Here is a 14,828-nt window from a genome sequence, read left to right as displayed (position 1 = left end):
AAAAATTTACACCTTTCTCTCGTTTACTCTTCGACGAGCTGTAAACTCGATGCTCGTGAATCTTGCTAGTTTCGATCTAAAACGATGTATTCCGTTGTTTTGAGCCGGAATACAAGTTTTCGCGCAGTTATGAGAGAAAAAGTTTACACCTTTCTCTCGTCTACTCTCCGACGACTTGTAAAATTGATGCTCGTGAATCTTGCTAGTTTCGATCTAAAACGATGTATCCCGTTGTTTTGAGCCGGAATACAAGTTTTCGCGAAGTTCTGAGAGAAAAAATTTACACCTTTCTCTCGTCTACTCTTCGACGACTTGTAAAATCGATGCTCGTGAATCTTGCTAGTTTCGATCTAAAACGATGTATCCCGTTTTTTTGAGCCGGTATACAAGTTTTCGCGCAGTTCTGAGAAAAAAAGTTTACACCTTTCCCTCGTGTACTCATCGACGACTTGTAAAAGCGATGCTCGTGAATCTTGCTAGTTTCGATCTAAAACGATGTATCCCGTTGTTTTGAGCCGGAATACAAGTTTTCGTGCAGTTCTGAGAGAAAAAGTTTACACCTTTATCTCGTGTACTCTTCGAGGACTTGTAAAATCGATGCTCGTGAATCTTGCTAGTTTCGATCTAAAACGATGAATCCTGTTGTTTTGAGCCGGAATACAAGTTTTCGCGCAGTTCTGAGAGAAAAAGTTTACACCTTTCTCTCGTCTACTCTTCGACGACTTGTAAAATCGATGCTCGTGAATCTTGCTAGTTTCGATCTAAAACGATGTATCCCGTTGTTTTGAGCCGTAATACAAGTTTTCGCGCAGTTCTGACAGAAAAAGTTTACACCTTTATCTCGTCTACTCTTCGAAGACTTGTAAAATCGATGCTCGTGAATCTTGCTAGTTTCGATCTAAAACGATGTATCCCGTTGTTTTGAGCCGGAATACAAGTTTTCGTGCAGTTCTGAGAGAAAAAGTTTCACCTTTCTCTCGTCTACTCTTCGACGACTTGTAGAATCGATGCTCGTAAATTTTGCTAGTTTCGATCTAAAACGATGTATTCCGCTGTTTTGAGAAGGAATACAAGTTTTCGCTCAGTTCTGAGAGAAAAAGTTTACACCTTTCTCTCGTCTACTATTCGACGACTTGTAAAATCGATGCTCGTGAATCATGCTAGTTTCGACCTAAATCGATGTATCCCGTTGTTTTGAGCCGGAATACAAGTTTTCGTGCAGTTCTGAGAGAAAAAGTTTACACCTTTCTCTCGTCTACTCTTCGAGGACTTGTAAAATCGATGCTCGTGAATCTTGCTAGTTTCGATCTAAAACGATGTATTCCGTTGTTTTGAGCCGGAATTCAAGTTTTCGTGCAGTTCTGAGAGAAAAAAATTACACCTTTCTGTCGTTTACTCTTCGACGAGTTGTAAAATCGATGCTCGTGAATCTTGCTAGTTTTGATCTAAAACGATGTATTCCGTTGTTTTGAGCCGGAATACAAGTTTTCGCGCAGTTCTGAGAGAAAAAGTTTACACCTTTCTCTCGTCTACTCTCCGACGACTTGTAAAATTGATGCTCGTGAATCTTGCTAGTTTCGATCTAAAACGATGTATCCCGTTGTTTTGAGCCGGAATACAAGTTTTCGTGCAGTTCTGAGAGAAAAAGTTTACACCTTTCTCTCGTCTACTCTTCGACGACTTGTAAAATCGATGCTCGTGAATCTTGCTAGTTTCGATCTAAAACGATGCATTCCGTTGTTTTGAGCCGGAATTCAAGTTTTCGTGCAGTTCTGAGAGAAAAACTTTACACCTTTCTCTCGTTTACTCTTCGACGAGTTGTAAACTCGATGCTCGTGAATCTTGCTAGTTTCGATCTAAAACGATGTATTCCGTTGTTTTGAGCCGGAATACAAGTTTTCGCGCAGTTATGAGAGAAAAAGTTTACACCTTTCTCTCGTCTACTCTCCGACGACTTGTAAAATTGATGCTCGTGAATCTTGCTAGTTTCGATCTAAAACGATGTATCCCGTTGTTTTGAGCCGGAATACAAGTTTTCGCGAAGTTCTGAGAGAAAAAATTTACACCTTTCTCTCGTCTACTCTTCGACGACTTGTAAAATCGATGCTCGTGAATCTTGCTAGTTTCGATCTAAAACGATGTATCCCGTTGTTGTGAGCCGGAATACAAGTTTTCGTGCAGTTCTGAGAGAAAAAGTTTACACCTTTCTCGTCTACTCTTCGACGACTTGTAAAATCGATGCTCGTGAATCTTGCTAGTTTCGATCTAAAACGATGTATCCCGTTGTTTTGAGCCGGAGTACAAGTTTTCGTGCAGTTCTGAGAGAAAAAGTTTACACCTTTCTCTCGTCTACTCTTCGACGACTTGCAAAAACTATGCTCGTGAATCTTGCTAGTTTCGATATAAAACGATGTATCCCGTTTTTTTGAGCCGGTATACAAGTTTTCGCGCAGTTCTGAGAAAAAAGTTTACACTTTTCCTTCGTGTACTCATCGACGACTTGTAAAAGCGATGATCGTGAATCTTGCTAGTTTCGATCTAAAACGATGTAACCCGTTGTTCTGAGCCGGAATACAAGTTCTGCCGCAGTTCTGAGAGAAAAAGTTTACACCTTTCTCTCGTGTACTCTTCGACGACTTGTAAAATCGATGCTCGTGAATCTTGCTAGTTTCGATCTAAAACGATGTATCCCGTTGTTTTGAGCCATAATACAAGTTTTCGCGCAGTTCTGACAGAAAAAGTTTACACCTTTATCTCGTCTACTCTTCGAAGACTTGTAAAATCGATGCTCGTGAATCTTGCTAGTTTCGATCTAAAACGATGTATCCCGTTGTTTTGAGAAGGAATACAAGTTTTCGTGCAGTTCTGAGAGAAAAAGTTTCACCTTTCTCTCGTCTACTCTTCGACGACTTGTAGAATCGATGCTCGTAAATTTTGCTAGTTTCGATCTAAAACGATGTATTCCGCTGTTTTGAGAAGGAATACAAGTTTTCGCTCAGTTCTGAGAGAAAAAGTTTACACCTTTCTCTCGTCTACTATTCGACGACTTGTAAAATCGATGCTCGTGAATCATGCTAGTTTCGACCTAAAACGATGTATCCCGTTGTTTTGAGCCGGAATACAAATTTTCGTGCAGTTCTGAGAGAAAAAGTTTACACCTTTCTCTCGTCTACTCTTCGAGGACTTGTAAAATCGATGCTCGTGAATCTTGCTAGTTTCGATCTAAAACGATGTATTCCGTTGTTTTGAGCCGGAATTCAAGTTTTCGTGCAGTTCTGAGAGAAAAAAATTACACCTTTCTGTCGTTTACTCTTCGACGAGTTGTAAAATCGATGCTCGTGAATCTTGCTAGTTTTGATCTAAAACGATGTATTCCGTTGTTGTGAGCCGGAATACAAGTTTTCGCGCAGTTCTGAGAGAAAAAGTTTACACCTTTCTCTCGTCTACTCTCCGACGACTTGTAAAATTGATGCTCGTGAATCTTGCTAGTTTCGATCTAAAACGATGTATCCCGTTGTTTTGAGCCGGAATACAAGTTTTCGTGCAGTTCTGAGAGAAAAAGTTTACACCTTTCTCTCGTCTACTCTTCGACGACTTGTAAAATCGATGCTCGTGAATCTTGCTAGTTTCGATCTAAAACGATGCATTCCGTTGTTTTGAGCCGGAATTCAAGTTTTCGTGCAGTTCTGAGAGAAAAAATTTACACCTTTCTCTCGTTTACTCTTCGACGAGTTGTAAACTCGATGCTCGTGAATCTTGCTAGTTTCGATCTAAAACGATGTATTCCGTTGTTTTGAGCCGGAATACAAGTTTTCGCGCAGTTATGAGAGAAAAAGTTTACACCTTTCTCTCGTCTACTCTCCGACGACTTGTAAAATTGATGCTCGTGAATCTTGCGAGTTTCGATCTAAAACGATGTATCCCGTTGTTTTGAGCCGGAATACAAGTTTTCGCGAAGTTCTGAGAGAAAAAATTTACACCTTTCTCTCGTCTACTCTTCGACGACTTGTAAAATCGATGCTCGTGAATCTTGCTAGTTTCGATCTAAAACGATGTATCCCGTTTTTTTGAGCCGGTATACAAGTTTTCGCGCAGTTCTGAGAAAAAAAGTTTACACCTTTCCCTCGTGTACTCATCGACGACTTGTAAAAGCGATGCTCGTGAATCTTGCTAGTTTCGATCTAAAACGATGTATCCCGTTGTTTTGAGCCGGAATACAAGTTTTCGTGCAGTTCTGAGAGAAAAAGTTTACACCTTTATCTCGTCTACTCTTCGAGGACTTGTAAAATCGATGCTCGTGAATCTTGCTAGTTTCGATCTAAAACGATGAATCCTGTTGTTTTGAGCCGGAATACAAGTTTTCGCGCAGTTCTGAGAGAAAAAGTTTACACCTTTCTCTCGTCTACTCTTCGACGACTTGTAAAATCGATGCTCGTGAATCTTGCTAGTTTCGATCTAAAACGATGTATCCCGTTGTTTTGAGCCGTAATACAAGTTTTCGCGCAGTTCTGACAGAAAAAGTTTACACCTTTATCTCGTCTACTCTTCGAAGACTTGTAAAATCGATGCTCGTGAATCTTGCTAGTTTCGATCTAAAACGATGTATCCCGTTGTTTTGAGCCGGAATACAAGTTTTCGTGCAGTTCTGAGAGAAAAAGTTTCACCTTTCTCTCGTCTACTCTTCGACGACTTGTAGAATCGATGCTCGTAAATTTTGCTAGTTTCGATCTAAAACGATGTATTCCGCTGTTTTGAGAAGGAATACAAGTTTTCGCTCAGTTCTGAGAGAAAAAGTTTACACCTTTCTCTCGTCTACTATTCGACGACTTGTAAAATCGATGCTCGTGAATCATGCTAGTTTCGACCTAAAACGATGTATCCCGTTGTTTTGAGCCGGAATACAAGTTTTCGTGCAGTTCTGAGAGAAAAAGTTTACACCTTTCTCTCGTCTACTCTTCGAAGACTTGTAAAATCGATGCTCGTGAATCTTGCTAGTTTCGATCTAAAACGATGTATTCCGTTGTTTTGAGCCGGAATTCAAGTTTTCGTGCAGTTCTGAGAGAAAAAATTTACACCTTTCTGTCGTTTACTCTTCGACGAGTTGTAAAATCGATGCTCGTGAATCTTGCTAGTTTTGATCTAAAACGATGTATTCCGTTGTTTTGAGCCGGAATACAAGTTTTCGCGCAGTTCTGAGAGAAAAAGTTTACACCTTTCTGTCGTTTACTCTTCGACGAGTTGTAAAATCGATGCTCGTGAATCTTGCTAGTTTTGATCTAAAACGATGTATCCCGTTGTTTTGAGCGGGAATACAAGTTTTCGCGAAGTTCTGATAGAAAAAATTTACACCTTTCTCTCGCCTACTCTTCGACGACTTGTTAAATCGATGCTCGTGAATCTCGCTAGTTTCGATCTAAAACGATGTATCCCGTTTTTTTGAGCCGGTATACAAGTTTTCGCGCAGTTCTGAGAAAAAAAGTTTACACCTTTCCCTCGTGTACTCATCGACGACTTGTAAAAGCGATGCTCGTGAATCTTGCTAGTTATGATCTAAAACGATGTATCCCGTTGTTTTGAGCCGGAATACAAGTTTTCGTGCAGTTCTGAGAGAAAAAGTTTACACCTTTCTCTCGTCTACTCTTCGAGGACATGTAAAATCGATGCTCGTGAATCTTGCTAGTTTCGATCTAAAACGATGTATCCCGTTGTTTTGAGCCGGAATACAAGTTTTCGTGCAGTTCTGAGAGAAAAAGTTTCACCTTTCTCTCGTCTACTCTTCGACGACTTGTAGAATTGATGCTCGTAAATTTTGCTAGTTTCGATCTAAAACGATGTATTCCGCTGTTTTGAGAAGGAATACAAGTTTTCGTGCAGTTCTGAGAGAAAAAGTTTACACCTTTCTCTCGTCTACTCTTCGAGGACTTGTAAAATCGATGCTCGTGAATCTTGCTAGTTTCGATCTAAAACGATGTATTCCGTTGTTTTGAGCCGGAATACAAGTTTTCGCGCAGTTCAGAGAGAAAAAGTTTACACCTTTCTGTCGTTTACTCTTCGACGAGTTGTAAAATCGATGCTCGTGAATCTTGCTAGTTTTGATCTAAAACGATGTATCCCGTTGTTTTGAGCGGGAATACAAGTTTTCGCGAAGTTCTGATAGAAAAAATTTACACCTTTCTCTCGCCTACTCTTCGACGACTTGTTAAATCGATGCTCGTGAATCTCGCTAGTTTCGATCTAAAACGATGTATCCCGTTTTTTTGAGCCGGTATACAAGTTTTCGCGCAGTTCTGAGAAAAAAGTTTACACTTTTCCTTCGTGTACTCATCGACGACTTGTAAAAGCGATGATCGTGAATCTTGCTAGTTTCGATCTAAAACGATGTAACCCGTTGTTCTGAGCCGGAATACAAGTTCTGCCGCAGTTCTGAGAGAAAAAGTTTACACCTTTCTCTCGTGTACTCTTCGACGACTTGTAAAATCGATGCTCGTGAATCTTGCTAGTTTCGATCTAAAACGATGTATCCCGTTGTTTTGAGCCATAATACAAGTTTTCGCGCAGTTCTGACAGAAAAAGTTTACACCTTTATCTCGTCTACTCTTCGAAGACTTGTAAAATCGATGCTCGTGAATCTTGCTAGTTTCGATCTAAAACGATGTATCCCGTTGTTTTGAGAAGGAATACAAGTTTTCGTGCAGTTCTGAGAGAAAAAGTTTCACCTTTCTCTCGTCTACTCTTCGACGACTTGTAGAATCGATGCTCGTAAATTTTGCTAGTTTCGATCTAAAACGATGTATTCCGCTGTTTTGAGAAGGAATACAAGTTTTCGCTCAGTTCTGAGAGAAAAAGTTTACACCTTTCTCTCGTCTACTATTCGACGACTTGTAAAATCGATGCTCGTGAATCATGCTAGTTTCGACCTAAAACGATGTATCCCGTTGTTTTGAGCCGGAATACAAATTTTCGTGCAGTTCTGAGAGAAAAAGTTTACACCTTTCTCTCGTCTACTCTTCGAGGACTTGTAAAATCGATGCTCGTGAATCTTGCTTGTTTCGATCTAAAACGATGTATTCCGTTGTTTTGAGCCGGAATTCAAGTTTTCGTGCAGTTCTGAGAGAAAAAAATTACACCTTTCTGTCGTTTACTCTTCGACGAGTTGTAAAATCGATGCTCGTGAATCTTGCTAGTTTTGATCTAAAACGATGTATTCCGTTGTTTTGAGCCGGAATACAAGTTTTCGCGCAGTTCTGAGAGAAAAAGTTTACACCTTTCTCTCGTCTACTCTCCGACGACTTGTAAAATTGATGCTCGTGAATCTTGCTAGTTTCGATCTAAAACGATGTATCCCGTTGTTTTGAGCCGGGATACAAGTTTTCGTGCAGTTCTGAGAGAAAAAGTTTACACCTTTCTCTCGTCTACTCTTCGACGACTTGTAAAATCGATGCTCGTGAATCTTGCTAGTTTCGATCTAAAACGATGCATTTCGTTGTTTTGAGCCGGAATTCAAGTTTTCGTGCAGTTCTGAGAGAAAAAATTTACACCTTTCTCTCGTTTACTCTTCGACGAGTTGTAAACTCGATGCTCGTGAATCTTGCTAGATTCGATCTAAAACGATGTATTCCGTTGTTTTGAGCCGGAATACAAGTTTTCGCGCAGTTATGAGAGAAAAAGTTTACACCTTTCTCTCGTCTACTCTCCGACGACTTGTAAAATTGATGCTCGTGAATCTTGCTAGTTTCGATCTAAAACGATGTATCCCGTTGTTTTGAGCCGGAATACAAGTTTTCGCGAAGTTCTCAGAGAAAAAATTTACACCTTTCTCTCGTCTACTCTTCGACGACTTGTAAAATCGATGCTCGTGAATCTTGCTAGTTTCGATCTAAAACGATGTATCCCGTTTTTTTGAGCCGGTATACAAGTTTTCGCGCAGTTCTGAGAAAAAAAGTTTACACCTTTCCCTCGTGTACTCATCGACGACTTGTAAAAGCGATGCTCGTGAATCTTGCTAGTTTCGATCTAAAACGATGTATCCCGTTGTTTTGAGCCGGAATACAAGTTTTCGTGCAGTTCTGAGAGAAAAAGTTTACACCTTTCTGTCGTTTACTCTTCGACGTGTTGTAAAATCGATGCTCGTGAATCTTGCTAGTTTTGATCTAAAACGATGTATTCCGTTGTTTTGAGCCGGAATACAAGTTTTCGCGCAGTTCTGAGAGAAAAAGTTTACACCTTTCTGTCGTTTACTCTTCGACGAGTTGTAAAATCGATGCTCGTGAATCTTGCTAGTTTTGATCTAAAACGATGTATCCCGTTGTTTTGAGCGGGAATACAAGTTTTCGCGAAGTTCTGATTGAAAAAATTTACACCTTTCTCTCGCCTACTCTTCGACGACTTGTTAAATCGATGCTCGTGAATCTCGCTAGTTTCGATCTAAAACGATGTATCCCGTTTTTTTGAGCCGGCATACAAGTTTTCGCGCAGTTCTGAGAAAAAAAGTTTACACCTTTCCCTCGTGTACTCATCGACGACTTGTAAAAGCGATGCTCGTGAATCTTGCTAGTTATGATCTAAAACGATGTATCCCGTTGTTTTGAGCCGGAATACAAGTTTTCGTGCAGTTCTGAGAGAAAAAGTTTACACCTTTCTCTCGTCTACTCTTCGAGGACTTGTAAAATCGATGCTCGTGAATCTTGCTAGTTTCGATCTAAAACGATGTATCCCGTTGTTGTGAGCCGGAATACAAGTTTTCGTGCAGTTCTGAGAGAAAAAGTTTACACCTTTCTCGTCTACTCTTCGACGACTTGTAAAATCGATGCTCGTGAATCTTGCTAGTTTCGATCTAAAACGATGTATCCCGTTGTTTTGAGCCGGAGTACAAGTTTTCGTGCAGTTCTGAGAGAAAAAGTTTACACCTTTCTCTCGTCTACTCTTCGACGACTTGTAAAAACTATGCTCGTGAATCTTGCTAGTTTCGATATAAAACGATGTATCCCGTTTTTTTGAGCCGGTATACAAGTTTTCGCGCAGTTCTGAGAAAAAAAGTTTACACTTTTCCTTCGTGTACTCATCGACGACTTGTAAAAGCGATGATCGTGAATCTTGCTAGTTTCGATCTAAAACGATGTATCCCGTTGTTTTGAGCCGGAATACAAGTTTTCGTGCAGTTCTGAGAGAAAAAGTTTACACCTTTCTCTCGTCTACTCTTCGAGGACTTGTAAAATCGATGCCCGTGAATCTTGCTAGTTTCGATCTAAAACGATGTATCTCTTTGTTTTGAGCCGTAATGCAAGTTTTCGCGCCGTTCTGAGAGAAACAGTTTACACCTTTATCTCGTCTACTCTTCGAAGACTTGAAAAATCGATGCTCGTGAATCTTGCTAGTTTCGATCTAAAACGATGTATTCCGCTGTTTTGAGCCGGAATACAAGTTTTCGCGCAGTTCTGAGAGAAAAAGTTTACACCTTTCTCTCGTCTACTCTTCGAGGACTTGTAAAATCGATGCTCATGAATCTTGCTAGTTTCGATCTAAAACGATGTATCACTTGTTTTGAGTCGCAATACAAGTTTTCGCGCAGTTCTGAGAGAAAAAGTTTACACCTTTCTCTCGTCTACTATTCGACGACTTGTAAAATCGATGCTCGTGAATCTTGCTAGTTTCGATCTAAAACGATGTATCCCGTTTTTTGAGCCGGTATACAAGTTTTCGCGCAGTTCTGAGAAAAAAAGTTTACACCTTTCCCTCGTGTACTCATCGACGACTTGTAAAAGCGATGCTCGTGAATCTTGCTAGTTTCGATCTAAAACGATGTATCCCGTTGTTTTGAGCCGGAATACAAGTTTTCGTGCAGTTCTGAGAGAAAAAGTTTACACCTTTCTCTCGTCTACTCTTCGAGGACTTGTAAAATCGATGCTCGTGAATCTTGCTAGTTTCGATCTAAAACGATGAATCCTGTTGTTTTGAGCCGGAATACAAGTTTTCGCGCAGTTCTGAGAGAAAAAGTTGACACCTTTCTCTCGTCTACTCTTCGACGACTTGTAAAATCGATGCTCGTGAATCTTGCTAGTTTCGATCTAAAACGATGTATCCCGTTGTTGTGAGCCGGATTACAAGTTTTCGCGCAGTTCTGAGAAAAAGTTTACACCTTTCTCGTCTACTCTTCGAAGACTTGAAAAATCGATGCTCGTGAATCTTGCTAGTTTCGATCTAAAACGATGTATCCCGTTGTTTTGAGCCGGAATACAAGTTTTCGGGCAGTTCTGAGAGAAAAAGTTTACACCTTTCTCTCGTCTAATCTTCGAGGACTTGTAAAACCGATGCTCGTGAATCTTGCTAGTTTCGATCTAAAACGATGTATCTCGTTGTTTTGAGCCGTAATACAAGTTTTCGCGCAGTTCTGAGAGAAAACGTTTACACCTTTATCTCGTCTACTCTTCGAAGACTTGAAAAATCGATGCTCGTGAATCTTGCTAGTTTCGATCTAAAACGATGTATCCCGTTGTTTTGAGCCGGAATACAAGTTTTCGGGCAGTTCTGAGAGAAAAAGTTTACACCTTTCTCTCGTCTACTCTTCGACGACTTGTAAAATCAATGCTCGTGAATCTTGCTAGTTTCGATCTACAACGATGTATCTCGTTGTTTTGAGCTGGAATAGAAGTTTTCGCGCAGTTCTGAGAGAAAAAGTTTACACCTTTCTCTCGTCTACTCTTCGAGGACTTGTAAAATCGATGCTCGTGAATCTTGCTAGTTTCGATCTAAAACGATGTATCACTTGTTTTGAGTCGCAATACAAGTTTTCGCGCAGTTCTGAGAGAAAAAGTTTACACCTTTCTCTCGTCTACTCTTCGAGGACTTGTAAAATCGATGCTCGTGAATCTTGCTAGTTTCGATCTAAAACGATGAATCCTGTTGTTTTGAGCCGGAATACAAGTTTTCGCGCAGTTCTGAGAGAAAAAGTTTACACCTTTCTCTCGTCTACTCTTCGACGACTTGTAAAATCGATGCTCGTGAATCTTGCTAGTTTCGATCTAAAACGATTATCCCGTTGTTGTGAGCCGGATTACACGTTTTCGTGCAGTTCTGAGAGAAAAAGTTTACACCTTTCTCGTCTACTCTTCGAAGACTTGAAAAATCGATGCTCGTGAATCTTGCTAGTTTCGATCTAAAACGATGTATCCCGTTGTTTTGAGCCGGAATACAAGTTTTCGGGCAGTTCTGAGAGAAAAAGTTTACACCTTTCTTTCGTCTACTCTTCGACGACTTGTAAAATCAATGCTCGTGAATCTTGCTAGTTTCGATCTTCAACGATGTATCTCGTTGTTTTGAGCTGGAATAGAAGTTTTCGCGCAGTTCTGAGAGAAAAAGTTTACACCTTTCTCTCGTCTACTCTTCGAGGACTTGTAAAATCGATGCTCGTGAATCTTGCTAGTTTCGATCTAAAACGATGTATCTCGTTGTTTTGAGCCGTAATACAAGTTTTCGCGCAGTTCTGAGAGAAAAAGTTTACACCTTTATCTCGTCTACTCTTCGAAGACTTGAAAAATCGATGCTCGTGAATCTTGCTAGTTTCGATCTAAAACGATGTATCCCGTTGTTTTGAGCCGGAATACAAGTTTTCGGGCAGTTCTGAGAGAAAAAGTTTACACCTTTCTCTCGTCTACTCTTCGACGACTTGTAAAATCAATGCTCGTGAATCTTGCTAGTTTCGATCTACAACGATGTATCTCGTTGTTTTGAGCTGGAATAGAAGTTTTCGCGCAGTTCAGAGAGAAAAAGTTTACACCTTTCTCTCGTCTACTCTTCGAGGACTTGTAAAATCGATGCTCGTGAATCTTGCTAGTTTCGATCTAAAACGATGTATCACTTGTTTTGAGTCGCAATACAAGTTTTCGCGCAGTTCTGAGAGAAAAAGTTTACACCTTTCTCTCGTCTACTATTCGAGGACTTGTTAAATCGATGCTCGTGAATCTTGCTAGTTTCGATTTAAAACGATGTATCCCGTTTTTTTGAGCCGGTATACAAGTTTTCGCGCAGTTCTGAGAAAAAAACTTTACACCTTTCCCTCGTGTACTCATCGACGACTTGTAAAAGCGATGCTCGTGAATCTTGCTAGTTTCGATCTAAAACGATGTATCCCGTTGTTTTGAGCCGGAATACAAGTTTTCGTGCAGTTCTGAGAGAAAAAGTTTACACCTTTCTCTCGTCTACTCTTCGAGGACTTGTAAAATCGATGCTCGTGAATCTTGCTAGTTTCGATCTAAAACGATGAATCCTGTTGTTTTGAGCCGGAATACAAGTTTTCGCGCAGTTCTGAGAGAAAAAGTTTACACCTTTCTCTCGTCTACTCTTCGACGACTTGTAAAATCGATGCTCGTGAATCTTGCTAGTTTCGATCTAAAACGATGTATCCCGTTGTTGTGAGCCGGATTACAAGTTTTCGTGCAGTTCTGAGAGAAAAAGTTTACACCTTTCCCGTCTACTCTTCGACGACTTGTAAAATCGATGCTCGTGAATCTTGCTAGTTTCGATCTAAAACGATGTATTCCGCTGTTTTGAGCCGGAATACAAGTTTTCGCTCAGTTTTGAGAGAAAAAGTTTACACCTTTATCCCGTCTGCTCTTCGAAGACTTGAAAAATCGATGCCCGTGAATCTTGCTAGTTTCGATCTAAAACGATGTATCTCGTTGTTTTGAGCCGTAATAAAAGTTTTCGCGCAGTTCTGAGAGAAAAAGTTTACACCTTTATCTCGTCTACTCTTCGAAGACTTGAAAAATCGATGCTCGTGAATCTTGCAAGTTTTGATCTAAAACGATGTATCCCGTTGTTTTGAGCCGGAATACAAGTTTTCGGGCAGTTCTGAGAGAAAAAGTTTACACCTTTCTCTCGTCTACTCTTCGACGACTTGTAAAATCGATGCTCGTGAATCTTGCTAGTTTCGATCTAAAACGATGTATCCCGTTTTTTTGAGCCGGTATACAAGTTTTCGCGCAGTTCTGAGAAAAAAAGTTTACACCTTTCCCTCTTGTACTCATCGACGACTTGTAAAAGCGATGCTCGTGAATCTTGCTAGTTTCGATCTAAAACGATGAATCCTGTTGTTTTGAGCCGGAATACAAGTTTTCGCGCAGTTCTGAGAGAAAAAGTTTACACCTTTCTCTCGTCTACTTTTCGACGACTTGTAAAATCGATGCTCGTGAATCTTGCTAGTTTTGATCTAAAACTATGTATTCCTTTGTTGTGAGCCGGATTACAAGTTTTCGTGCAGTTCTGAGAGAAAAAGTTTACACCTTTCTCGTCTACTCTTCGAGGACTTGTAAAATCGATGCTCGTGAATCTTGCTAGTTTCGATCTAAAACGATGAATCCTGTTGTTTTGAGCCGGAATACAAGTTTTCGCGCAGTTCTGAGAGAAAAAGTTTACACCATTCTCTCGTCTACTCTTCGACGACTTGTAAAATCGATGCTCGTGAATCTTGCTAGTTTCGATCTAAAACGATGTATCCCGTTGTTGTGAGCCGGATTACAAGTTTTCGTGCAGTTCTGAGAGAAAAAGTTTACACCTTTCTCGTCTACTCTTCGAAGACTTGAAAAATCGATGCTCGTGAATCTTGCTAGTTTCGATCTAAAACGATGTATCCCGTTGTTTTGAGCCGGAATACAAGTTTTCGGGCAGTTCTGAGAGAAAAAGTTTTCACCTTTCTCTCGTCTACTCTTCGACGACTTGTAAAATCAATGCTCGTGAATCTTGCTAGTTTCGATCTACAACGATGTATCTCGTTGTTTTGAGCTGGAATAGAAGTTTTCGCGCAGTTCTGAGAGAAAAAGTTTACACCTTTCTCTCGTCTACTCTTCGAGGACTTGTAAAATCGATGCTCGTGAATCTTGCTAGTTTCGATCTAAAACGATGTATCTCGTTGTTTTGAGCCGTAATACAAGTTTTCGCGCAGTTCTGAGAGAAAAAGTTTACACCTTTATCTCGTCTACTCTTCGAAGACTTGAAAAATCGATGCTCGTGAATCTTGCTAGTTTCGATCTAAAACGATGTATCCCGTTGTTTTGAGCCGGAATACAAGTTTTCGGGCAGTTCTGAGAGAAAAAGTTTACACCTTTCTCTCGTGTACTCATCGACGACTTGTAAAAGCGATGCTCGTGAATCTTGCTAGTTTCGATCTAAAACGATGAATCCTGTTGTTTTGAGCCGGAATACAAGTTTTCGCGCAGTTCTGAGAGAAAAAGGTGACACCTTTCTCTCGTCTACTCTTCGACGACTTGTAAAATCGATGCTCGTGAATCTTGCTAGTTTCGATCTAAAACGATGTATCCCGTTGTTGTGAGCCGGATTACAAGTTTTCGTGCAGTTCTGAGAAAAAGTTTACACCTTTATCTCGTCTACTCTTCGAAGACTTGAAAAATCGATGCTCGTGAATCTTGCTAGTTTCGATCTAAAACGATGTATCCCGTTGTTTTGAGCCGGAATACAAGTTTTCGGGCAGTTCTGAGAGAAAAAGTTTACACCTTTCTCTCGTCTACTCTTCGACGACTTGTAAAATCAATGCTCGTGAATCTTGCTAGTTTCGATCTACAACGATGTATCTCGTTGTTTTGAGCTGGAATAGAAGTTTTCGCGCAGTTCTGAGAGAAAACGTTTACACCTTTCTCTCGTCTACTCTTCGAGGACTTGTAAAATCGATGCTCGTGAATCTTGCTAGTTTCGATCTAAAACGATGTATCACTTGTTTTGAGTCGCAATACAAGTTTTCGCGCAGTTCTGAGAGAAAACGTTTACACCTTTCTCTCGTCTACTCTTCGAGGACTTGTAAAATCGATGCTCGTGAATCT

Source organism: Amblyomma americanum, chromosome 8 (assembly GCF_052857255.1).
Source record: "Amblyomma americanum isolate KBUSLIRL-KWMA chromosome 8, ASM5285725v1, whole genome shotgun sequence".
Classification (NCBI taxonomy): Eukaryota; Metazoa; Arthropoda; class Arachnida; order Ixodida; family Ixodidae; genus Amblyomma; species Amblyomma americanum.
The sequence above is the reverse complement of the archived record's forward strand: the minus strand, read 5'-3'. Positions refer to the sequence as shown.